Source organism: Balaenoptera borealis (genome assembly GCF_965194805.1).
Source record: "Balaenoptera borealis genome assembly, chromosome: 13".
NCBI lineage: Eukaryota > Metazoa > Chordata > Mammalia > Artiodactyla > Balaenopteridae > Balaenoptera > Balaenoptera borealis.
This window is the reverse complement of record NC_138870.1, coordinates 63,933,691-63,959,305: the sequence shown is the minus strand read 5'-3', so window position 1 is coordinate 63,959,305 and position 25,615 is coordinate 63,933,691. Positions and strand designations below refer to the sequence as shown.

General features: G+C 40.6%; 1 protein-coding gene and 1 long non-coding RNA gene across 12 annotated transcripts in view; one reads left to right on the top strand and one right to left on the bottom strand.

Annotated features, from left to right (window-relative positions):
• LOC309609816 overlaps nucleotides 1-25,615 on the bottom strand; it is a 252,719-nt gene that overhangs the window by 119,104 nt on the left and 108,000 nt on the right. The gene's annotated exons all lie outside the window — the stretch shown is intronic.
• Nucleotides 24,206-25,615, top strand: part of NAP1L1 (nucleosome assembly protein 1 like 1) — a 32,903-nt gene continuing 31,493 nt past the window's right edge. For 7 of the 11 annotated variants that reach the window (XR_014233563.1, XM_082351706.1, XM_082351705.1 and 4 more), the window contains exon 1: nucleotides 24,207-24,366. The gene's annotated coding sequence lies outside the window, so the exon portion shown is untranslated. Of the gene's footprint in view, nucleotides 24,367-24,441; nucleotides 24,756-25,615 lie in introns of those variants that run through there. The other 4 variants (XM_082351702.1, XM_082351710.1, XM_082351704.1 and 1 more) reach the window with 4 other exon arrangements.

The window sequence follows — 25,615 nt, the reverse complement described above, 5'->3', positions numbered from 1 at the left end:
CCATGATACAACAAATCTTATAATAAGCATCCACTCTAAGATGCAGAGTGCAGCATTAATAAACAAATGAGTAGAATTGAAATCACCTTATTATGTCTTCAAACAAGTTTTGAGCATCTGCTGCACTATGCTGATCACTAAGAAAGAAAAAAAAAATGTGAGGCCCAAGAGGAGCTCTCAGATCCAGGGGGAGATGGGGCAGGCAGGTGAAAAAAATAGCTAACAATATCTGTGGTATCATCTGAGGGACAAAGGAATAGGCCAGGTAGTTAAGACTCAGGACAGAAGGATCTGGAAGCTGGTTTTATGGTGATATGGACTTACTTGGGCCTTGAAGGAAGAGTTGTCAACAGAGTCACAGACTAAGAGAGAAAAATTGTTGAAGCCATACCCAGCATGAGTAAAATTGAGTGTAGACAGCACTGGGAAGGCTCAGGTGTAAGTGCAAGAACACTTTGTAATAGCAAATCCAGTTACACAAGTTAAGTAACTTTCTGATCACATTTATGTCCACCCAAAAATATTAGACTGCAATTCAAAAGACTGCAATCTGATCTAGCCTGGGATTTTGGATAAATTTCTTTTTCCTTTGTATATTTTGTAAAAACTCTTTGCACTATTTTTGGTTATACAACCAATATATGCTCAACATAAAAAAAAAAAAAAAAAGTAAAAATAAGAAAATAAAAATTAGAGAAAATTTCAACTCTGAAGTTATCACTATTAATATTTTCATAGATGATATTGCTAGATTGCTCTCCAACAAAGTTATATCAATGTATACTCTCATCATGGATATTATTTTTATGGAAAAATATATACAATTAAAATTTTTTATTTTAATTTTTAAAAAAAATAAAATGATTTGTCACAGTCATTTGGTTAATTCCAAATTAGGTGTGGTTAAAATTATAGTCTTCTGAATTGCCATCTAGTATTATTATGCAAATATAGTAGAAGCAGTGATCCCTAGACTAGATAGAGGAGGAAATATAACTCGTGGTGATATATTCTTATTCCTTCCCAGAGTCATGATTGGGAGAAATGCCCTTTATAAACCAAATGCTGATGGATATGGATACTACAAAAGTTAACTTTGCCAAAATTTTTACTTTAAAATTATGACCAGGGAGGGGAGTAGAAAACAGAAAAATAATTTAACTGAGTCAAGCAATTTTATATTTTGGAATCAGTGTTAAATGTAAATTACTCCATGGTGCATAGACCTTGAAGCATCTTCAGGAGATGTTTGAGGGGCTGGGATTTCCAGGAACTTAACCAAAAAAAATTTTTTATCTTAAAAAAAAGAAAATTTGGGGATGAGAAAGAAGGAAAGGCTGTCTATGAAAGGAGAACTGCATCTGGATAGGTTAGGTTTCTTTTGGAGAGAAAGGAGCATCTATTTGTCTATTCATTTTTAGCTGAGGGACCAAGAGGACAATGAAAAGAGATGGCATAACAATTGTCCTTGTTTGTGTTTGAGTCTCTGGGTTGAAAGAAAAGAAAACCAAAAACTGATGAAAGTGATTCCCTGATCCTCAGAGAGATTATGGGCAAGATCTGAGGGCCTAGAACTGGTGGAAATACTGCTTCTTGACACTCTGAGGCTCTGGCCTTAAAGGAATTGCTTTCATTCCTGGTGGCAGTGTAGCATGAAGTTAGAGAGGAGGCCACTCAAACTGATGGAAACCAGAGAGTTTGGTTGGAATTTCCGGATAGAAATCAGCACTCCTCAATGCCTGGATGACCAGTGGAGACCACACCAGACCCTGACCTTGGTGTTCTCACCACTAACACTGTCAGGAGGGCCAGTGGTGAGGCTTCTCTGACTGGTATCGGGGGGAGGTGGAGAAGAAGAAGAAAGGGCAGGTGCTGTGCTGTGACCACAACTGACAGATCCCTTTGGGGATTCCCAGAAATATCTGGGGGATACTTTGAGAGGGAGCTGATTTCCTTCTGGGTAAGGTGGACAGAGGTATAGGTAGGGAGGGCAGGTGGTTGAATAAGGGCTCAGGCTGCTGAATCAGCAATAAAGGCAAGTGTGACCAAGTTTTGTAGTCATGCCAGTGAGGTCTGCTTGTCTGAGCTGCATGTAAATATGCCTGAATTCCATTGCTTTGTCCTCAGTGACTTTGGGGGAGTTTCTTCCTATAAAACACTGTTTTCCCTCCCGTTTAAAACCACTAATCTTGTTTCCTTCAACACAATCATTTTCAATGTGTACTTTTGTAACAGATGGTTCTAACACATTTGATTCTATGATCTGCGTTATTGTTGGACACTTAAGCCATTTTGTTTTCTGCTGTAATAATTTATGATACAATGAGCACTCTTCTTGATACAGTTTTGAGTACAGCTCTTATTATTTCCTTAGAATAAAGTCTCAGAAGGGAGATTTCTGGGTCACAGAATACACAGATTTTTAGGTTTTTAATAGCACTACAAATTATCCTCCAGAGAGTTGTGCCCATTTATGCGCTCACTGGGAGGGCATAGGTGTTTGCCCACATCCATTTTAACAACTGGGTACGAACATGTTAAAAACTTTTTACACATTGAAAGAATATTGATGAATGAATATTTCATATTGGTGAATATTGATGTCTTGATTTTTAGCATATGTTTGATTATTATTTGTGAGGTTAGATATGCTTTGCCTTATTGGCCATTTGTATTGCTTTCTAAAAAACACTTTTTAAAAATTTCATAGACTTTTAATGTGTGAAGGACAAAAAGAGGTAATAAGTCTTAAATTAGAAGAGAATATTCAACATAAATTTCTTGTGCCTTTTTTATGTAGAAAAAAAGAAAGGAAGGAAGGAAGTAAAGGAGGAAGGGAGGAAGGAAGGAAAACTGATGGCCCAAGAATTGTCCTTCCATTGCAAAACTTACATTTCTTTAAGGATTTCTGCTTCCTCCTGAAACCATACCCTGGTGTGTGTGTGTGTGTGTGTGTGTGTGTGTGTGTGTGTGTGTACACTAGTTCCCTGACCAGGGATCGAACCTGGGCCCCCTGCATTGGGAATACAGAGTCTTAGCCCCTGGACCACCAGGGAAGTCCCCCGTGATGGTGTTTTTTTATCTCCATTCTTAATGATGATGGTGGACTAAAGCCTTCAAAGGCAGGAGATGCTGGTTTTCCTTAGTCATCTTTTGGGTATAACTTTCTGAAGTAAGAATTAATTATTTCACAAAGGCATGATCTTTGCTTGTTTCTAAGGCATGATCTTTGCTTCTAAACAGAAGGTTAGGACTCTATTAGTCTCTGTCTTCTCCAAATTAATAATGCAGAGGTTAAAAGCAGTGACATCATTTCAACTCAATTTCCATTTTTATTATAGTAAAATTGTTTTATATACTTTCCAAAAGAATTTTAAAAACTGGAGTTCTACTGAAAGAAAAATAAATGTGAGAATAATTATAAGGTACTTCCTGATAAGTAAAAGGGACATTTATGCCTCTTACTTATTTTTGTTTTTTCTAATGAATTGATTATCAAATTATGTACAATGAAATATCAGCATATAATAGAATTGCTGACTAATGATCACAAAGTTTACTGGCAGGAACTTTTCTTATTAACTGGCCCATGAAGCCAGGACTATTGCCTGGCCAGGTTATGCCATCATTTATTTACCTTTTGTGGCTCTAGTCACAATTATTAATTAATTATTTGTGTTATTCTTTATATAATCTCTTTTTTCCCTATTCAACTGTGGGCTGCCTGAGGAAATTTCTGTCATGTTCACCACCATATTTTGCATCCCAGCTGTGAATATAGCCCCCAGTACATAATAGGCCTCATAAATACTTTATATATATATATATATATATATATATATATATATATTTACATAAATATAAATAATCCTATGTTGAGTAAACAAATAATAACACTAAGCACGTGAGGTAGGGTCATTGTGACAGTTCAGCAATGAATTTGGCCAAGTTTCTTGGCAGTTAAGACCCAAGTCAAAACATATTGGGCTTTTGTTCTAACGGAAAATAACACGTACATGAAGAGACACTTTTCTTTGAACTGAACTCAGAGGCACCAAGTAACAGAAATGACCACATCTGCGGTTTTGCAGAATAACCAAATGCTATTCTAATGTATTATCTTACGGATGCTCCCTAAACATTTACATTTTACTAATAAGAATATTTTTGTAGATAACAGATTACATGGCCCAGGTACATTGATACCAGTTAATCAAGGCAGAATATAGTTTGGTGTTTAATTGCTCAGACTTTAGAGTCAGAAGGATCTGGGTATGCACACTGGCTGTACCCCATACAAGCTGTGTGATCTGGGCAATATACTCCCTCTGAGCCTTGGTTTCCATATTGTATTAAAATGTAACACTAATCCCTACTCATAAATTTGTTGTGTGAATTAAATGAGATAACTTATGTAATCCTTCTGACAAAGAGTAAATGCTCAATAAATGAGAGCAAGTATTATTATTAGCTAACAATACTGAAGCAAAACTAGGGGAATCTAAAAAAATTAATAGCAATCATAACGATAAAAGTTTCTTCCAATCTCAGGGGCTTAAGTAAGTATTATGAAGTGCATATCACAATCAATTATTGAGTGAATTTTTCTAATAAGTGTGGAAAATGGAGCTATTTTATGTGGATGGTTAAAGGGAGTCATCTTTTAGATACCAGGTAGTAGAGAGCAAATTTGTTCTGCTGAGATTGAAAAGATCCCAAGCCTGGTATTCTGACCCAGACAGAATTTCCACTCAGTTGATCAGAAGTACAGATGGGAAGGGTGCTTGTAAATATAATCAAGCTCTTTTATCAAAAATTTAATTAAGTACTTGATTGAGGTTCCCAAGTTCTATACCACATAATAAGAAAGGGCAGCAGAACACTACGTCATCCTGGACTACAGGATGAGTCACGTAAAAGTGGCACCTCCCATGCTGCTGAATGAATTGAGGTACCTCTGGTGTCTGCCTACGGGTTCTGTTAAAATGTTGCAAACTGCCACATTTTTATAGGTATAACTCTTTGAGTTTGGGGGTAAAGGCCACCAAGACCTTTAACATCAACTAGCCAATCGGTCTGATCGATTCTTAGCATAACTTTTTCTGCATGAAACATAGGAATGTGAACAACACAGAGGAGTCCTCACCCTCCTGTTTTCTATAGCAGGAAAGCATTTATTCCAATCACCTATTAATCATCAGGATGAAATGGGTCTATGACATAGCTTTTATTCCTAGCTGTATTCCCAATATGGTAGAGTAAAGCATTATAGTGATAATACAAGAATAAATGTTTCTGAAATTTGTAAACAGATGATGCAAGAAAGCTGACATAGTTCAAAGCACTAACTGACCCACGATTTAGGGATGAGAACAGATTGCACCGTCATTCCATCTAGGCTATTCCTGTATGGCTCATTAGAGTAAATAGTTAAGCAATTTTATTTCCTATCCGGCATTTAGGACAGGAAATTTAAAAATTATAATGCCTAGAGATTTTTCTGGGGTGTTTCCTTCAGATGTAAGTAATTGATTAGATCATCTAGAGCAGCGGTCCCCAACCTTTTTGGCACCAGGGACCGGTTTCATGGAAGACAGTTTTTCCACGGCAAGGGCGCGCGTGGCTGGGTGTGCGGGAGAAGGGCTCAGGCAATAATGCGATTGATGGGGTGCAGCAAATGAAGCTTCACTCGCTCGCCCGCCGCTCACCTCCTGCTGTGTGGCCCAGTTCCTAACAGGCCAAGGACCGGTGGGGGACCCCAGAGCTCTAGAGCTCTGCTGTCTAATTCGGTAGTCACCAGCCACATGTGGCTATCTAAATTAAAATTAATTAAAATTAAATAAAATATCAGTTCCTCAATCACAGCAGCCACATTTCAGGTGCTCAAGAGCCGTAATGTGGCTAGTGGCTACCATATTAAACAGTGCAGATACTGAATGCTTCAATCATTGCAGAAAGTTTTATTGGACAGTTCTGTTCTAGAATGACTAAAATCACTGGCTGCCAATTTGGGATGGTTCCTAGGACCTTACAAAATACCAAGATCATTCTAAGCTGAATTGAGGGAAGTAATTTGTCCAACTATCAGTGGAAATCTATACTTTTGTAATTCCTCTTGTAAATGTCATGCCCTAAGTAATTCTGTCCTGACAGCTGAGAACAGTTTCTCATTCCTACAATAATGCTATGTTACCAGGTCTCTACTAAGCACAGTCTCATTAAATCTACACAATATTTCTATGAGGAAGGTATTGTTATTTTCAAAATGCAGATGAGGAAAGTAAAGCTCAGAGTGATACATTTACTTGTCCCAAATCATTCAGCTGGTAAAGGGACAATAGGAATTTAAATCCTATACTGTCTTAAGTCCAGAGCCCTATGTACTATTCACCACACTCTCCAGTCTCTCTATCAGAGAAAATTGTAATAGTGCTTCCTGTATATGAGCCCCTTTAGATCTTTAGATTCTTGAGTCAGATTCTCACACTTTATAGTTGTGTTACCTTGAGCAAACAATTTAACTACTCTGTGCCTCAGTTTCCTCATCTGGATGATAACAGTAGCTACTTCAGAGGGTTGTGAAAGTTACGTAGGCATATGTGAAGCATTTGGAACAGTGCCTGGCACTGGGAAGAGCTCAATAAGTGCTATTATTATCTCATTCAGTGTTTTCCTTTTAAAAGAGATTGAGAAAGAGCTTTTGGTACTTTCAAGTGCTAATTATTTATAGGTCTGAAAAACTCTTTTCAAACAGTATGTTTGGGCTTCCCTGGTGGCACAGTGGTTGAGAATCTGCCTGCTAATGCAGGGGACACAGGTTCGAGCCCTGGTCTGGGAAGATCCCACATGCCGTGGAGCAATTAGGCCCGTGAGCCACAACAACTGAGCCTGCGCATCTGGAGCCTGTGCTCCGCAACAAGAGAGGCCGAGATAGTGAGAGGCCCACGCACCATGATGAAGAGTGGCCCCCACTTGCCGCAACTAGAGAAAGCCCTCGCACAGAAACGAAGACCCAACACAGCAAAAAAAATAAAAAAATAAATTAAAAAAAGGGGGGAGGTTTACAGGGCTAACGAAAAAAAAAAAAAAAACAGTATGTTTTTCAAGATATCAAACAAAGAGATTGGAAGACATACTTTTCCTCATCTCCACCCCCAAAAGTTGGCTGATTTCGGCCAATCTACTAAGGTATCAAGAAAAAGAGAAGCTTCTCCAGAAAGCCTGAGCACTACAGCAGAAAATCCTCAGAGTGCAGAAGGTTTAACCAAAGCCTAAACAGAGTCTATTTTCACTCAACTTTTTTTTTTTTTTTTTCTTTTTTTTTTTGAGAATGTAAGAAAGGGACACAGGATTCGGAACTTTGGGTGGAAAGAATATTATCAGAAAGGGGCCATGTAAGGATTGCCATCAAATGCAAACCTTACTTAGGATCTTTCATTTTGCAGTTCTGCATCTAGAAGACTCTAGGAGAGCCTTTTTTACTGGCACCTGGGTGGTAGGATTCAGAGTTCATAAACATGGAAAACCTGATGGGTTTCTGGGGCAATATTTTTCATGAACTGGGGCAGAAAAACAGAATGTCAAAGCTGAGCAGCGCTTTACTATCTGGGACAGAAGTCTGTGTGTTTTATGCCTAGAAAGAAGGTTGGAAGAAACTATGCCTGCTAGCGTAAGGTTATAACAGCGATGGCCATCTACTCCACATACACAGGCAATAGCCATAGCCCCAGCCTCAGGGAAGAGGGTTCTGAACCATTTAACTAGAAATAGGAAACAAATCAAGTTCCAATAGCAGGAAAACAGACACCAAAAAACCCCAAAACACACACAACAAAATAAATATCCAGGCCTCTTCCTTTCCTTCTCCTTAGAAGTTGTGTGGTCGTAACCTTCTGGAGTCAATTACATTGTCCAACTCTTAGGATAATTCTAGGGAAAGGGGGTAGTGGTGGATTTCAGGCCCCTGTAGAAATGGAATAGCCCCTCACAGTAGGCCAGAGAAGGAGAAGGAGAATTTCAGAAAGTGGGAATCTTTTGGCAAATCTAAAGCAGCATTTCATTTTCAAGTAGGGTTATTTCTCATCATGTCATCCCTTCTGCAGACTTAGGCATTGCAGGCAGGAAGACAGGAAGACGAGTCAAAAGCACCAGCCAAAGGAACCAAAACCACAGCCTCATTTAATGGATTGTCAGACACAATTTAGAAACAAAAAACAAATTAGAATATATTTCCTCCTTATTGCTTTTCCAGCTTTCTCCAAAACGCCCATTATTTTTAAAAATTAAGATCATTTCTACTTCTTTCTTCCTAAAACAGTCAGTATTTTATAAAAGAAAACAATAATAAGCTTCTAAACGCCTGATATGTGCCAGGCACTGTGCAAGCCACTGAAGCATGATTTCATCTCATCATCACAAACCTTGAGCAGGATTGCTAGAAAGTGGCAGAACCAGGATCATGAACCCACACCTCTGCACCCTTTAACCAGGACACTGTTCTGTCCTATGTAGAATGTAGGACACCTCACAAATACATTAGCGAAGAGTGCATCTGCCACCCTGCCTTCCCCACCCCATTACCAGCCACATGGGGCCCTCGATTCTAAAGAATAGAAAGTTTGCTTTTGAAGGTTTCCCTTTTGAACTGTTTGTCAGCGTGGGGTCCCTCCCTATCATTTTCAGTTCAAAGGGGACTCACACCACTGTCTCACACACACACACACTTTGATGTTGGTCTCCACCTAAAATTCCTTGAAAGGGTACAGCTGCTCCTACATAAATGCCGGCAGAAGGACGAATGGGGGTGTGGGTGGGGCTGGTCTCACATTCTCTATTTTCCTCACTTTATTTTCCCCTACATCCCACTGAAGCCTATAGAGTTGTTTCAGGCTTTCCCTAAAGCTGGGGTTACTAAAAGAAATGATAGGGTTCACAGGAAAATAATTTTAAACTGAATGCTAAATATCACTTCTCCCATAGTCTAGACCAGAGGTTAGCACACTTTTCCTGTAAATGGTCATACAGTAAATAGTTCAGACTTTGAATAGTTTGTCTCTTTTGCAGCAGTTCAACTCTGCCATTATAGGGAAAACAGCCATAGACAATATGCAAACAAATATACTTGGCTGTGTTCCAATAAAATTTTATTTACAAAAATAGGCATTGGGTATGGCCAATGGGTTAAAGTTTTCTGACCCCTGGTCTAATCCAGTGATGTCAAAAGATATGTAATGCAAGCCACAAATGTGATTTAAAAAATTTTTATAGCCACATTTTAAAGAAGTAAAAAACAATGGGTGAAATTGATTTTAGTGATATATTTTATTTAACCCAATATATCCAAAATATTATCATTTCAACATGTAATTAATATTAAAAATCATTAGTGGGACTTCCCTGGTGGTCCAGTGGTTAAGAATCCGCCTTCCAATGCAAGGGACACGGGTTTGATCCCTGGTCGGGGAACTAAGATCCCACATGCCACGGGGCAACTAAGACTGCGCGCTGCAACTAAAGAGCCTGCGCGCCTCAACGAAAGATCCCGCACGCGGCAATGAAGATCCTGCATGCTGCAACTAAGACCAGACACAGCCAAATAAATAAATAAATAAATATTTAAAAAAAATCATTAATGAAATATCTTAAATTCTTTCTTTGTTCTGTCTTTGGAATCTGATGTGTATTTTACGCTCAGAGCACATCTTAATTCAGACCAGCCACATTTCAGCACTCAATAGCTACACATGGGTAGTGACTATTGCATTGGGTGGGACCACTCTAGACTGTTTGCAGGTATCGCTAGTTCCTCATCTGGTTCCCCTCTTCTTAGGTTTACCTGTCTGCTTACTCATTCTCTACACACAGAACCTGTACCAGGATCCTCATTCTTTCCCCTGAGTTTGAGTTGTTCAGCATAGAATAGCATTCTGGGATGCTGCCAGTGGTCACTCCAAGTCCCATAGCACAGTGTGTATGTCTCTGGAGTGGGGTTGGTGATGTCTTAGTTCATTCAGGCTGATATAACAAAAATACTATATACTGTGTGGATTAAACAGCAAACATTTATTTCTGACAGTTCTGGAGACTAAGGAGCCCAAGATAAGGGGTCAGAAGATTCAGTGTCTGGTGAGAAGCAGCTTCCTGATTCATGGATGGCCATCTTCTTGCTGTGTCCTCATGTGGCACAAGGGTTGAAGGAGCTCTCCAGGATCTCCTTCATAAAGGCACCAATCCCATTCATGAGGGATCCACACTCATGACCTAATCACCTCACAAAGGCCCCACCTCCAAATACCATCACACTGGGGTTAGGTTTCAGCATATGAATTTTGGAGGGACATAAACATTCAGTCTATGGTGGTGTCCCAGGAGGATCACCCAGCAATCCAAGTTCTGAAGGGCAGCCAAAATATGTGTGCGTACCCCTGTGTGATACCTTTTGAGGTTTGTCCACCAGAATGAGTTTTAGACCCTCCTCTTTATTTTTTTGTCCCATTATCCAGAGAGTAACTACTGGATCTGGAATCTCTCTGACTCTCCTGTCCCTCTCTCTGTCTCTCTCTATTTCTCTCTGTCTATCCTGGTCTCACAGTATCTCTGCCTCTGTGTCTCTGTCTCTCTCTGTCTTACACACACACACATAAATACTGCTAGCTTCCACCTCACCCTACACACACACACGTGAAGGGAAAATATTAGTGCTTGAAGAATATACCATGTAGTAAATTTGCAAGGCAGAAGAGAAACACATTTTTTTCCCCTACGTGTCCCGTAATTAGCAATGCTGCCTCACTTACTTTGGACTCAATGCTTCACCATAGCTTAAAAGAGTAGTATTCATTCCTTTCCTTCATCTTTTTATCCCCAGGTTTCCAGTTTTATCTGTTTAGGGCTGCCAGAAATAAGAAGCCAACTCATCACTGAGCCACTTACTTCTTATGGCAAGACTCCTAGTTACACTAAGACATATCTGAAAGATTTAAGCCCAGCTGAATCCTTCGACCACAGCTGTATTGGCTTGGATGAGACCAAACCACTATAACAGAGACACAACACTACAGAAGCTTAAAGAGTATAGAGTCTATTTCTCTGTCATGTAATTATTACGAAGAGGGTGATCCAGATCAGAGGTAGGTGTTAGGCTTCTCCATCGCCTCCTGGGGCAGGTCCTCATCTGCATTGCTGAAGACCCTTAGCCACCAAGCCAGTCTCTATAGCTAGAAAGTCAATGAGAATATGGAGAAGGCAAATCAAATGTCTTAAAATCCAAGCCTAGAAGCAGCACATGCCATTTCTGCTCATGTTCTATTGGCAAGAACTTGGGAACACAGTCATAACTCAATGTGCAGGGGGCTGAGGAACTTAGTCTAGGACAGTAGCCATGTACCCTGGAAGGAAACGAGACTGGATTTTCGTGGGTAAGGAAAAGTCTCCACTAGGGATATTCTCCTCCCCAGGCTGCCTGGGCTGTGAGTGTGGAAATCATTCTTCTAATTTCAACTTCATTATTTTATATAATGATTATAACAGTCCTATGGGATCAGAATTATCTCCATTTTACAGATAAGGAAATTGAGACATTGGGTTATGTAACTTTCATAGAATTTTATTCCTTATTATAGTACATTTTCCTTTTATTATGTTTATTTGGGATATGTCCGCAACTAGATCATAAAGTCGTATACCCAGTGTTACAAAATTCAACGTCTAAATATAGCAATTGCTTAGTAGAACTTTGTTAATTGAATGACTGAATTAATGATGAACGTATATTTATGTGCTGATGCTTGAAACTAAGAGAAGCAGACTTCTTGCTACATAAGTAAATTATTTTGACATTTAAAAAATTTTTTTTATTTTGTTGGTGGAGCCACGCAGCATGCGGGATCTTAGTTCCCTGACCAGGAATCAAACCCTCACCCCAATCCCTAGTCGGGGAACTAAGGTCGCACAAGCTGTGCGGCACAGCCCAAAGAAAAAACAAACAAAAAAACAAATGACAGATTAACAAGAAAAAAAAAGGACAGAATTTTTATTTTATTTACATGCACAGGAGTTTACAGAAAATAAGTGAAACTCAAAGAAGCAATTATACTCTGGACCTTTTATGCTCTTCTTAACTAAGGAAAGAGAACTTGAGATTAAAGGGATGATAAATTGTGGGGAAGTGACTAAGTAATATATGGGGGAAACGAATAGAAGATAAGGGCTATTTTAGTAAATTCTGTTTATGCAAACTCATCTTGGTGCTGACTCTCCATCTTTGATGATAGGAGTCACTCTTCTGTCCCTGGATGCATAGGGGAGGCACCTTCCTCAAAGGGAAATTTATATCCTGCTTTCAGGCAATGAGGGGAGGGCAGAGAGCTCTCCCTGCATCTACTGACTTTCAGTTGCCTCAGCTCAAAATCATCCTTTTGCCAAAGTGGCATATTTTGGGTGGCATAGTGTTCTGATCCTCTTCAATGTTCAGAGAGATTAAATTACTTGTCCAGGTTTACTCGGGTAGTGAGTGGAGGATTCTGGGATTTAAATCCACCTCTGTCAGCCTCTAGAGCATCTGCTTTTATAATGTAAACATTCAGAAAAAGTCTGCTTTTCCAATTTTATTTAAGATTATTTAAATAATAGTTTTGTTGCAAATAATTTGTCTTTTTTACTGTAGCATGATGCTGGTTCAAAGTGCTTTTATGAAATATCTCATTTGATGGTCTAGACAGTAGGATGGCAGGACTTGCTAAACTAGTTTCACAGATCAAAAAACTAAGTAACAAAGAGTTTAGTGACTTGACCATGGCCAAGCAACCATTTGGGAACATTGTTGCAATCATGATCTAGGTCTTCTGAGTCTCATTACAGTGCCTTTTTTTGGGCTATATCATTACTGCCTCTTCCCTAACTGCCCATGCAATGAATTTAAATGGGATTATTCCATTTAACCACAGACCTCTGGGGCATAGCCTTCAGGGTAGTATGAAGGTCAGTGTTCTAAAATCCCACAACCTGGGACTGAGTCCAGGTTTAGTCATTTACTGTTCTGTGGGGATAATGGAACCCGCCTTGTGGGATGAGCTTGGAAGGAGATAAGCCAGTAGGGAGTATTACAAAGGGGCCTCCATTTCCCTGGCCTCCAGTTTCCTTGTAGAAGAAACTCCACCAGAGAAACCTGCTTTATTCTTTCTGACTGGATCATTTATCCCCAGGGCAGAAGGCGTGATGTACCTGATTGGGGAGTTTGGGAGAAGGAACTGGGCAAACAAAGCCCAGTCCCTTCTTGGGTTCCCTTTAATTAAGAATTAATTGTCCAGGTCTGTCTTCTGCCTTGCTGGGGGTACAGGAGGGCCTGTGCTTGCAGGGAGGCGGGGGGGCCTGTGTTAGAGGTGAGGTCTGAGGAAATCCACTGCAAGTACAAAGCCATGTTCTCCAATTTACCCTATCCGTGCTATCTTGATCTCCCTTTGCTTGCCTCCTGCATCTGTCTTTCAGTTGGTTCTAAACTCAGGCAGGGAAAATGGGTTTTATTTACTGGCTCCCTGGAACTCAATTTGCTTTTCTTGTTATATGAGCAGTTGTCCTAAATTCATTGGGAAAAAATGTGTCTGAGCAAAGTTATACATAATTTTTGATGAGTGAACCAAGTTTTTTAACTTGTAGGTGTGAAATGTTTTTATGTAATTATAAATCTAAATGGGAATTGCTTTTCCACTAAAATCACAGTTTTTATTATTGGTGGTTCTGGTGCTAAGTATTTCAGAACTTTCAATGTGTCATAAGAGCAAACTGGTTACTAGAAAAGAACACCTGAAGAAATGAAATAATAATTATAATACTAATAAAATATCACTAAAGTTGGAAAAATGGAAGTGAAGTCCTTCTACCTTTTAAGTTAGAGCCATCAAAGTGATTAGCAGTAGGAATGTTCTGGGATCCTCTTCTGGTGCTAATTTTGATACCAGAAAGTCATAGCCCACTTGGGCTTTAAATAATAATTCTTTGAACTTGTCATATTTCTTACTGAGGTCTGGGATCTCTTTCACCGAAGGGAGTCAGTACATCAACTCTGAACAAGATTAGGCTGGTAGATACTGTCTGATTCACCTTCCTCCTTTGGCATCGCAGCTTCTGCTCTCCTCTCCCTTTCCTCCTGCTCTAGGTCTTCCTTGCTGGCTCTTCCTCTTCTGCCAGCTGTTCAAATGCTGGGGTTCCTGGTCCTCTTATTTTCTTTTTACCTTGTCTATGGGCATCCTCATCTACACTCCTTGCGTTGAGGATTTCTAAATCTGTACTTCCCACTCAGGAGTTATTCTCCTGAACTGCGTGCACATTTTCAGATTTCTAACTGCTGGAGGCATCACAGCTGTCTGAAACATGGCATGTCCAGAACTGAACTCATTTTGTGCACTCCTTCTCCTAATATTGGATGATTTCATATAAAAGTCAGCTTCTCTTGAAAAATTGGAAAATCTTATAATACCGAGTCCATGTGACTACAGCTGGCTGGAGCTGAGGGGTTGTTCACAATCCCTCCCCCTCCCTTTGTCCGATACCTGGCTGACTTCACACAATATGTTCTTGGCCTGGCAACTGTAGATGTTTGAGTTTGTGACCATGGTCTAGGCCATACTATACCATATGCTGAATTAAGAAATAAATCAAAGAACCAAATAGCATCACTCTTTTCTATTCAGGCTGGAATTACGTGATTTTATTAAATCCTGGTTCCCCCAGGTACTAAACTAATTGCATCTTTGCATAAGTTACTCAACCTCTCTGTGCCTTGGTGACCTCATCTATAAAATAGTGATATTTATAGTAGCTACCTCACAGGGTTGTTGTGAGGGTTAAATGAGATAAAATATGTAGGTAACTTAGAACAATGCCCAACACATAGTAAGCCACAGTGTTTGCTTCTCAGCCCCTGTTCTTTGTTATCTTTTCTGGATTTCTGTGACATATTTTTCAAAACTATTTGTAAAATTGATGGTTTCATACGATTTCAGAAAATAGATTTAATTTGGTTCATGACCTGTAAAGACTCCAACCTTAACTGTGTGGAAATATGTAAATGCATTTTCTATTACTAAGAAATCACATTTCCGGAGTTAAGTAGAGATTCAGTTTGACAACTGAAAGGTGGCCCAAATGGAACTGACAAATACCTGAAATGAACATATTTCATGACTACATGAGAGTTTTTCTGTTTGCGAAATCCATGCCCGGCCAAAGGCAGAAGTTCTTGTTTGAGCAGTTTTGTATCCACACTGTATTTCCTGTATGACCTTGAACAACTAGACCCAAACTTCTTCCATATGGCTGTTCTCTTGCCAGGAGTGATGTCCTGCTTTCATCACACAGCAAGTACTTCCCCTTCAAGATTGTTTTCAGTGTCACTTCTGATACTCTTTTCTCTTTTCTCTTACACTGAGTCGCAACTACTTGTTTACATGTCTGTTTCTCTTAGAGTGAATTGCTTGAATTCTGAGACATCCTAACGTGCTTCACTAGAAAGGACATGATGACTGGCTCAGGCTTTGGTGCCAGGCTGCCTGGATTCAAATCCTGGCTCTGCCACTTATGGGCTTTGTAGCCCAGGGACAGGTCCTGGATCCCTATGAACCTCAATTTCCTCATCTACAGTAACTCACAGGGTTGTTGTGAGGATTAAATGAGTTAATATTTGTAAAACTCTATAGAACAGTATCTGGCACATGGAAGACATTTAATAAATGTTAGTGATTATTATTGTTGTTGCTGTCGACTTGATTTTTCTTTATTTCCATATTTTGTCTCTAGTTGCCTCCAATTGCTCAAATTTACTCTGCTACAACTGATAAAAATCTAACTTTACTGCTCTTTGCTTCTTCTAGTTTAAGAAATAAGCTTTCAAAATATGAATCACAATTTGATCCTGCAGAGACAGAATATTGAGAAATGAAAAATATTGAATGTCTAGTTTTGGCAAAAGGTGCATAGCCACATTCCACTCCTTTAAAAAACAAAAAAGAATAAACAAAAAAACTTATCCTGTAACTCCTCCCTGCTCCCTGGTAAGACCTTTCTAGATTAATAAATTGATTCCTTTTTATTTCTGTACTACACTCTCCTTCCCTTCTACCCCCATTGTAATGTGTTTAATATATATCTGTTTGCATTTAATTAGTACAGTGTACTAATTAAATGGATGTACTAATTCCTGCCCCACCACATCAGGGAGTACTTGACAGTAACATGACTTATAACTGATGGTGTTAACCTTGATCTGAAACCTGGTGCTGTTTGCCAGTTTTCTCCACTATAAAGTTAACTTTTTTCCCTTTCCATACTCTTCTTTGGAAGTGAGTCATTAAGTCCAGTCCACAACCGAGGGAGGGGGTGCGGAGAGAATTAATCTTTACCTCCTGGAAGGAGGAGTATCTACATCTATTCTTTGGAATTCTTCTATAAAGAAAAGTTGTCACTTCTCCAATATTTATTTATTTATTAAATAATTTTTGTATCATTATGGACTCATGGATATTTATTTTATTCTTTGGGTTATAATCCAATGCCATAATTATTTTCTTGCTGAAATTTTTTCAGCTTTGGACATTGGGAGCTCTTTCAGATTGGCTCCTGTGTCCTTTTGACATGCTTCCATCACTTTTATTTTATCTTTTTTCAGACTTCCTTCCTTTTTGGCATTATAAGATATTCCAGACTCATATTTTCCCTCCCCAGTCCTAGAGTCAGCCATTTCTCCTTTTCTAGGAAAATGGTATTTAGAAATCAAAATCAGGTTGCTGGGCATGCTTATTGCTGCTGGAAGTCACTGCTTCTAGGCCCTCTCAATGGACAGAGCTAGGAAGGATATGTATGTATAGTAACCTATGAATACACACATCTATCTATTATCTATCTATCTCTCTATCTATCTTCTATTTATCTATCTATCTATAAACATGAATTTCTACTGATGTCTCTGGCCCTAATCCAGCACCCCAGGGCTCATTTTAGCCTTCTCTTCTTGCTTATTTATGACATTTTCTCTAATAATGAGAGACCTGGCTCCCATTATCTACAATTATTTACTTATTTGTTTGAGTCTACTATTATGAGTTAAACTGTGTTCTCCCAAAGTTTATATGTTGAAGTCCTAGCCCCCAGTACCTCATAATGTGACCTTATTTGGAGAGAGTCTTTACAGAGGTAAGAGGTAAGCAAGTTAAAATGAGATCATTAGGGTGGCCTCTAATCCAATATGACTAGTGTCCTTAAAAATAGGGGAAATTTGGACACAGACACATGCATAGAGGAAGAAAGATGAGAAGACAGGGAGAAGATGAACATCTACAAGCCAAAGAGAAAGGCCTGGACCAGATCCTTTCCTCACAGCCCTCAGCAGGGACCAACTCTGTCAACACCTAGATTTCGAACTGTGAGTAACCAGAACTGTGAGACAATACATTTCTGTTGCTTAAGCCACCCAATTTGGTACTTTGTTATGGTAGCCTTAGCAAACTAATATAGATTTTCTGGTGTACAGGTAAATTAGTTTTGAAATTCCTAATACTTAGCCCTATGAGAAACAGATTTACCAAACAGAGTACAAAGTTTATGTGTAGCTCTTTTTGCCTTTAGCCTTATAATATCTAGTCAAAACACTGTTTTCCAAAGTCAGTTCCTTTTCTACCTACCCCTTCAATGAGGTTATATATTTATAATATAGTTAGATTAATTTGTCACAGCCTGCATTCCATCCCAGGATTCCTCATCATCTTGGTGGATTTTTTTTTAATTTGAATACAGCAAATGGATTTTGACAAATGCATCAAGTCTATAGGTATCCACTACCTGTAGAGTATAGAAGAGTTCCTACCCTAAAACATCCCCTCCCTCTGCAATGCCTTTGGAGTCAACCCTTCACTCCTGAATCCCTGGCAACCACTGGTATGTTTTCCATACCTATAATTTTGCCTTTTCCGTATGTCATATAAATGGAATTACATAATATATAGCCTTTTGAATCTGGCTCCTTTCACTTTAGCAAAAATGCATTTGAGATTCATACATGTTGTTGAGTAAATTAGTAACTGCTTCCTTTTTATTTCTGAGTAGTATTCGATTGTACCACTATTTATCCGTTCACTTGTGGAAAAATATCTTTGTTGCTTCTGGTTTTTGGCAATTACAAATAAAATTGCTATAAATATTCCCCTCTAGGTTTGTGTGTGTTTCAATTCACTTGGGTAAATACCCAGATATGAGATAGCTGGTTCATTATGGTAAATGTATATTTAACTTTATAAGAAACTGCTAAACTGACTTAGTGACTGACCATCCTGCATTCATACCAGCAATGAATGAAGGTTCCTATTGTTCCACATATACACCAGCATTTTGTACCATCAGTTATTTTTTTTTTAATTTGAGCAGTTGTAATAGGTGTGTAATGATATCTAATTGTGGTTTTATTTATTTAATCTTATTTTATTTTATTTTTGGCCACGACATGCGGCTTGTGGGATTTTAGTTCCCCAACCAGGGATTGAACCCAGGCCCTCGGCAGTGAGGGTGTGGAGTCCTAACCACTGGACCGCCAGGGGATTCCCTGATTGTGGTTTTATTTTGCAAGCACTACATTTTACAGATTCATCCCTGTTGCCATATTACATCCCATGTTCTGCTGCATAATTCTCTATGATGTGCATCTACCGCATTTCACTATGAATTCTCCCAATAACAGACACTCCCACTGTCTCCAAATAATACCATGAAATTTATTTTCTTTATTCATTATGATCTCAGAGATTTCAGTATTTCTTTAGTTTCTTTTCATCATCAAGTTATTTCATACATGAGGGAAAATAATATCCAGTCAAACAATATCCAAACCATATCTAAAAATCTTCTTGCATAGACTAGATTCTCAAATTTTCTCACATAGACTCTATGATAAATATAGAATTGATACAATTATCTTCAAAAAAGGATTATTTAATAAAGCATTATGACTTCTGGTTTGTTTTCAATAACATTTCTTTCCTTTCTCCCTCCCTCTCTTGCTTTCCTCCTTGCTTCTTTCCTTTCATTTCATCCCTCAAAAAAATATTATTGAAGGCCTTTGCCTGTAGTAGTCATTGTTCAAGCCAGGGATATACACAAACAAGAACCAACCCGACCCTGTAGTAGCTGACAATCTGGTGTAGTGTGTGTTGGGGGAGAAGGAAACATGGGAACATACATACAGACATACAGGAAAGAGTTGTTTAAAAACAGGCAAGAGAGTGCAGCCAGCTCTGCCCTGGTGGGATAGGGAAGGTTCCCCAGAGGAGATAAAGATTTGAACTAGTTGTTGAAGGATTAATAGAAGGGCAGAGGGACTTCCCTGGTGGCGCAGTGGTTAAGAATCTGCCTGCCAATGCAGGAGACACGGGTTCGAGCCCTGGTCCAGGAAGATCCCACATGCCATGGAGCAACTAAGCCCGAGCGCCACAACTACTGAGCCTGAGCTCTAGAGCCCACGAGCCACAACTACTGGAGCCCGCGTGCTGCGACTACTGAAGCCTGCATGCCTAGAGCCCGTGCTCCACAATGAAGAGTAGCCCCTGCTCGCCGCAACTAGAGAAAGCCCACGTGCAGCAACGAAGACCCAACGCAGCCAAAAAAAAGAAAAAGAAAAAAAAAAAAGAAGGGGAGAGCAGAGGGCATAAAAACACTTGTCATGTTGAGGGTCTGGTGAGTAGTTCAAAAATTATAAAATATGGGGTCCATGAAAGTGGGTAGAGGGAAGTATGGCTAGAAAAATAGGATGGATTCTGATTGGGATGGGCTTTGCAAGTCTTATTTTGTCATGTAGACATCAAAGAGCCATTGAAGGTTTTATAACAAAGTAGAGTTTATTAGACTTGTATTTTAGAACCATAACTTTGGCATATAGGCCAGAGAGGAATGAGATTGGTAATAGGGAGACCAATTGCAAGTCTATTACAAATAGTTCAGATAAGAAATATTGAACATAGAAATGGCTTGTTTTCTCCCTAAGTCGTCTATTTGTGAGAAACAAGGAAAAAAAGTAAAATCTGGGAAAGTAGAACTTTATTTGGCACGTAAGTTAGAAAAGAAAAAAAAAAAACCAACCATCAAAGAGCAACATAAGGGATCCTTGCAGTGAAGGAACTGTTCTGTATCCTGCCTGACATGATACAGAAACTTACACGTGATAACATTGTAGAGAATTAAACACACAAACACACACAAGAGGACTGAAGTAAAGGGGAAATCTGAATAAGATTGTGGATTGTCATTATCATCGTGGTAAACTGCGTAAAGTTTACGCGGATCTCTGCGTTATTTTATACAATCGTGTGTGAATCTACAATCATTTTAATAAAAATTTCAACTCAAAATGATAGCAAAATTAATATATTTTCAAACCAAATATATATATATATATTAATCTCCTTTTGGATGTAGAGGAAGAGATTTAAGGCAACTTTTCCACAATTCCTCACTGCAATTTTGATTGATTTTATGTTGCAATTATATAATAATTTGGAAAAAAAATGGAAAAAAAAAGAAGGGGAGAGCAGAGGGCATAAAAATACTTGTCATGTTGAGGGCATAAAAACACTTGTCATGAGGGCATAAAAACACTTGTCATGTTTGCCAGATTCAAAACTAAGATAAGGTATTTAAATGTGTAGTTTTTTAGATGATAATTATGATTGGTGCCATATTTTACATATTGATTAATTGTGAGGGGAGAAAATAAACATTTATTGGGTACTTAAATGCAATCACTGCTCTGGGGGCTTACGTATATTTTTCTACTTCATGCTGCTGAAGAGGCAAATTTTATTAGAATTATTAATGCACTTTTCAGATGGGGAAGCCTAAGTGTCAGAATGTGTAAGTACTTTTGCAAGGTCACAGTGTTAGGACTAAGCTAAGCCTGTCTGACTTTCAAGCCTATGTACTTTCCTACCACTTAGGGACAGTTACAGACACAAGCATATTTAAGACAGCATCTCTGTCCCTGACTTCTCTGGTTGAGCTCTACAGTGTCAGTACCCAATATTGAGAAATGTGGAATATAGTCCTTTTGTGGTTATCAGTGTGGATTACTTCAGCTCAGGAAAATATGTTTTCAAATTTGTGACAAGATAGCTTTGATAAAATATTTCGCAAAAAATAGAGTCAGATGTGATTAGACTTCAGGGCAGTCCCTTCAACCTTTAAACAAAACAAAAACAAAAACAAAACCTCAGTAAGAGGGTTATAACGTTTAACTATTATGGAGTGTTTACTATCTGTCAGGTGCCAGGTTAAGCAACTTACGTGCTGTTTAACATTGCACAATGAAATAGGGATGAAACTTGGGCTATTTGACTTCAAAGCCACACTGCTAAACCACTGGGCTATAATGCTGTAAGCACCTACCAAATGAAATTAATGGGGAATGAAGAAAAAAGGAACTCTAACGAAAAGTTTAGCATGATCCACGATCAGTGACCAGAGCCACCATTTATTGTAAATTAATTACATGAGTTAACTACATTGTGTGATTTGGGGGCCTAAGGGGGTCTAAGCCATGAGAAAATCTCAAGGGTATGCTCAGATCGGTCACCTTCTACCCCTTTATGTGATTTTATTTTCTCCACAGCTCTTTCACTTACTAATACCTAAGATTATTTCATTACTTGTCTATCACTTGCCCCACATCACCAGAACACAAGTTCAATAAAATTAAGAACCATGTCTTTCTTGTTCAATGCTGTATTTCCAGTGTGTCAAGTTGTTCCTGACATATAAATATTTGTTGAATTAATGCATAAATGATTGCCCTTCCTGGGTCTTAAATGGTAGAGGTTTAGATTTACAAACTGTGGTTCAAAAGATCACATTAAAAGGCATGACTTATTAGCAATTTATTCGTGTTTCATTCCTTAGATTGGCTAGGATAATTGAAAGAAAGGGAGGAGGAAGCTGGAGGAAGGAGCTGGAGTAAAGGGGAAAGAGAGAATATAAACTGGTAATGATGAAGCCTTTAAATATGGCAGTGGGGGGTGAAGAAATTAGGAGCCTTGAATCAGTGCCTGAAATTGGTGGGGCTCCCTGGAGTGGGATGGAAACCATCATGAAGGCTAACTTCTCAATTTGGTCTCAGAAGTTCAAACCACCAAAGTGTATGGAAAGGAGGTGAACGTTATTTACCTTTGATTAGGCTGCTGTGCTCTTGAGGACTCCATTGAAATTAGTGCCAAGAGTACTGACATTTTGGGCACTGGTCTACCTAGTTTGTGTATTGTAGATTCTTCATGAGGAGTCATTATTGATGTGATTATAATCCTTATTAGCCTTACATCATTGTCAAGTACGATGTATATGAAGACAGAAGGTTGAGAAGAACAAAATAATCACATAAGAAAAACCAAAATGAATGGATAAACTCAGTCATCTGTAGCATAGAGTGGGAAAGGCAACTAATTTCAATGAGGTTGGGGAGTGCCGAGGAAAAAAACCATATACTCTAAAATGGAATAGGGGTTGTTGCTAAACATGAGAATTACAATAGATAACTCTAAGCAGTTAGAAGTTTCAAGCAATACAAGAGAGAATAGTTCTCAAACTTTTTAATCTCAGGACCCCTTTACATTCTTAAAAATTGAGGACTCCAAGAACTTTTATGTGTATTATAGATACCTATATTATCATATTTGAAATTAAAATTAAGAAATTTTAAGAGTAGTTATTTGTTATTTCATTTTTTTTTAAAGCTTGATGGTATTCACATTGCTTAATTTGTGTCATGCTTTATTTATTTATTTTATTTCTTTATTTATGGCTGTGTTGGGTCTTCGTTTCTGTGCTAGGGCTTTCTCTAGCTGTGGCAAGCGGGGGCCACTCTTCATCGCGGTGCGCAGGCCTCTCGCTGTCGTGGCCTCTCTTGTCGCGGAGCACAGGCTCCAGCCGCGCATGCTCAGTAATTGTGGCTCACGGGCCCAGTTGCTCCGCGGCATGTGGGATCTTCCCAGACCAGGGCTCGAACCCGTGTCCCCTGCATTGGCAGGCAGATTCTCAACCACTGCGCCACCAGGGAAGCCCCGTTATTTCATTTTAAACATTAGTTATTTCATTTCATTTTAACAGAAAATAATCTTTATATGAAAAGTACTTTTCAAAACAAAAAAAAATTGAGTAGAGTGGCATCGTTTCATGTTTTTGCAAATCTCTTTAACGTCTGGTTGAACAGCAGATGACTGGATTCTAATATTTGCTTCTGTTTTCAGTGTTTCCATATCACATGTCATGTAGCCTCTGTAAAACTCCACTCTACACTTATGAGAGAATGAGAGTGCCAAGGCAAATAACATTTTAGTATTATTATGGAAATACTTTTGACTGCCCCCTTGAAAGAGTCTGGGGACCCTCGGACCACACTTCGAGAACCACTGTTTTAAGAGTTAACATTAGTCAATCCAGCTTCAACTGAAAAATAGCCATGAGGTTTCACAGGCCCTGAGGCTTTACATGGGATTTACTTTTTCAAAAAGATGAAACAACACTGTCCTCATTATAAAGCATCCAGACAATACACAAACATGCTATTTTCATCCATCGAAAGCCCTAAAGGATCGCAAGTCTAGTAAAAGGATGGAGAGGTAGCAATGAAGAGCATCCCGGAAGCCAGGGAGACCCACTGAGTTAGGAGAAGCAAAACCAGCAGAAGACGCCGCCGAGGTGGTCAGAAGGAAAGAACTGTTGTTCTGAGGGGGAAAAATGGGCGGGGAGAGAAAATGGTTACCGGGGACCGGAGACTTGCAGGAATTAGGCCGTGACAGCGTCGGGAACTAAGGAGCGCTCGCCGGCAGGATGCAGCAAGCCGGGACCCGGTGGCTGGCCCCCTGCCCTCACCCTTCCCAGTACCACGCAAGGGGGACGAGGTGAGCGGGGGACGAGGTGAGCGGGGGGCGAGGCTGGCGGGCCTGGGCCCTTCCCGGGAACAGAAGGGGTTGCGAGTTCCTTTCCAGCGAAGCGGGTAGAAAAGAGACGGCTGGAGGCTTAGTAAGGGGCGGAGGCGGGAACCCGAGGAACCCAAGCTTGGCGCGGGAGGTTTGGAGGTCGCCGGGGGAAGACGGACGGTTCTGTTGCTAGGCAACCTGTCCTGGACCCGCCTCCCTCTCGCGTTGCTAGGAGACGGCGAGGCCAGGGGGAGGGCGGTGGAGGGGGCCCTACGTGCTGACGCTAATTGTATATGAGCGCGAGCGGCGGGCTCTCGGGTCTTTTTTAGCGCCATCTGCTCGCCGCGCCGCCTTCTGCTCCTCCCGCCGCCGCCCTGAGTCACTGCCTGCGCAGCTCCGGCCGCCTGGCTCCCCGTGCTAGCCACCGGTAACGGACGGGAACTCGGAGGGGAAGGGGGGACGTAGAGGCGGCCTGCGCGGAGGGAAGGGGTGAAGGGACGGGGAACCGCGAGCGGGGGCCTCTGGCCGCCCGGGCCTCCGGGGCCGTCCTGTGAGGCCAGAGCCCGAGCCGTTTGCGGAGTCTCGACCCCGCAGCCGGAGAGGGCCCGCGGGATCGGCCGGCGCTTCTCTGGGGAACCGATCAGGACACGCGCGGGGGTCGGTGCGGCCCGCGTGCTGGTCTGCGCCGAGGTTCTTAGCTCCACCAGCTTCTCAGCGCGGACGGGAGCGAGGCCGCGGCGACGCCCGGGCGCCCGGAGGAGGCGGCGGCCGCGCCGCTAGGGACCGGCAGGCGCCTGGGGTGCGGCCCGGGCCCAGGTCTGTAGCCCACCGCCGCCTCGACGCCCCCGCTCACTCAAAAATAATACTCGGAGGGAGGCCGCTGGGGGATGGAAAGAACCGCGGAGGCTGCGAATTCCGATGGGAGGGAGGGGCTGTGAGGGGACGAGGCCCCTGGGCGGGGAGGGGGCGGGGAGGCAGCGAGGCTCCTGGGCTCCCCGCCCACTGTAGGCGGCGATGGGTCTGGGAGGGGAAACCCCCGGCGGCTTCCCTCCGCACGTGGTCGTCGGCGGGGCCTGATTGGAGACCCCTGTCTGGTTATCCCTACTTTACTGAAAGTTGTGGAGATGGTGGGACGTGAAAATGAATAGTGAGCCAATAAGTCCAGCCCTTGAGTTTCCAACTCTTCCCTGCTTCTCTTTGGTCTTAATCTTTTTATTGGTACCGGAGGAAAGTGTGAACGTTAGGTGCTGAATGATGAAGCAGGGCCTCCACTGCTAGGATTTTAAAGAATTAACACGTGTAAAGCGCTTACGTTAGCTGTTATTAACAAGAGATTCTTTTGTGTATCTCAAGTACAAATTAGAATTAGGATGGTTATCTTGACCAGGGTTTTTTATTTGGGGAGAATTGATCCTAATCAGTCTAAGCCTGAACAGTTCTAAGGTGGAAGTAAAGGATTTGGCCTGCAGTGTCTTTAATTTTTCTAGGACTCCTATTGCTTTCTTACAAATTAGTTCCTTTGTTCACGTTCCCACTCTAAGATAGTTAACCAGTTGTTTTGTTTTTAAGATGAGTGGGGTTATGGTGGAGGAGGTATTATGGGGTGGAATGCGGCGTAAATGCAAACGTACTGAGCGAAGTGTATAGTCTGCTGCCTTGTCAGTGCGCCCGCTTTG